We start from the raw sequence: 1384 nt of genomic DNA on the forward strand, positions 1-1384 counted from the left end.
CGGCGTTACTGCGGGCGCAGCCCGAGCCTGGGGGCCTTGCAGGTCAAGTTGCAGGGGTAGAGGGTGGCTTCCCTGTCGCTTGCTCCCGTACAGGGTGATGAACGACCTCTACCTGGCAGTCAGTGATTGATGTCTTAATGGGTGTGAGGCTTGGTGTATGGTCTTTTACTGTTTGAACCGTTGCCTCGAACATAACAAAATCCAGCCGAAAGCGAAATCAGGGGTTGTTTGGTGCCCCGTGCTGTCCGTGGCTGTGGACAAGCCGGTAACCGAGATCTGGAAGCGGTAGCTGGTGAGCGTGGCAGGGCTGCGCACGGGTGCACAGCGGTTACGGGGGTGCTGGAGCTTTGCTGATTCTTCAGGTTGTTTTGGCCCGGAAGCTATGAATCTTGGCACGATCTGTAGATGCTAATAGAACTGCTAAAGGAATTATGTTCTTGTTTCTGATGCATGCTAAAAAATGTAGTATGTTTTTGTGGGTAAATCAAAAAGCTGATCCAAAGAGAGATCACCGCGGCTGCGTTTATTGTAGGACAACTGGTGTCCTTGTATGCTAACACCTGCTGCCAGCATCCGCGGAAGACAAGGCTGAGGCAGTTCATTGTGGGAATGGGAAGGGGGGTAGGGGAGCCTTTAATATGGATACAGCTCCCTAGATTCACCCTCTGGCTGGCGTGTCAGTGAGCTGGATAAACTGCATAGTACTAAGTTGCAAGATACGGAAGCGTTTGCTGCATTCTAGAGGAGCTCAAGCATGAAGTCGTCAAACTTGGCTCTTGTGCTGTCTTCCCTAAGGCCCAAATCAGTCACAAAACCGGATGGAAGGAGGGTGGCAAATGCAGTGCTTTTTTAAAGAGGGATTGTGAGACTGGCCTAAGGAAATGAGGACTGCCATATCAAGCAGATTACAAGGAAACCGGACTGTGCATAAATACAATATATGGTGAGAGATTAATAAGGGCCCTGAGTCACAAATTGCAGAATGGTGACAATCTGCAGGCCTTTATGTAAATTGGTATCTTCTGTATGGATTTGCACAAAGCTTGCAACAAGTTCCTTCGCCTAAGGCTTTTAGTTTCCTTAATCTACTGTAGGCTAAGAGAGAGGCTTTCTAGTAACTGCTTAAAAGATGGGGCATAGAGTGAGGGTGAATACAGAGTTACCAGTTTGGTCTCCTTTGAACAAGTAACATTCAAAAGACACTAGAAAAGACATTAGAAAAGGAGGGTGGAGTGTTTATAGCAAACACAAGTTTTCAGGATAGATAAAAGCAGAGGTGCTTAAGAGCATTCTGCAGCCCTTCAGTGATCTCAAACATCTGAAATGCAGCAAATGTGTTAGGATATTTTTGGCAATTCATGGAAAACAGAACAGAAGATTTCAC

The sequence above is a fragment of the Egretta garzetta genome, unplaced genomic scaffold (genome assembly GCF_000687185.1).
Source record: "Egretta garzetta isolate BGI_Z169 unplaced genomic scaffold, ASM68718v1 scaffold30, whole genome shotgun sequence".
Lineage (NCBI taxonomy): Eukaryota > Metazoa > Chordata > Aves > Pelecaniformes > Ardeidae > Egretta > Egretta garzetta.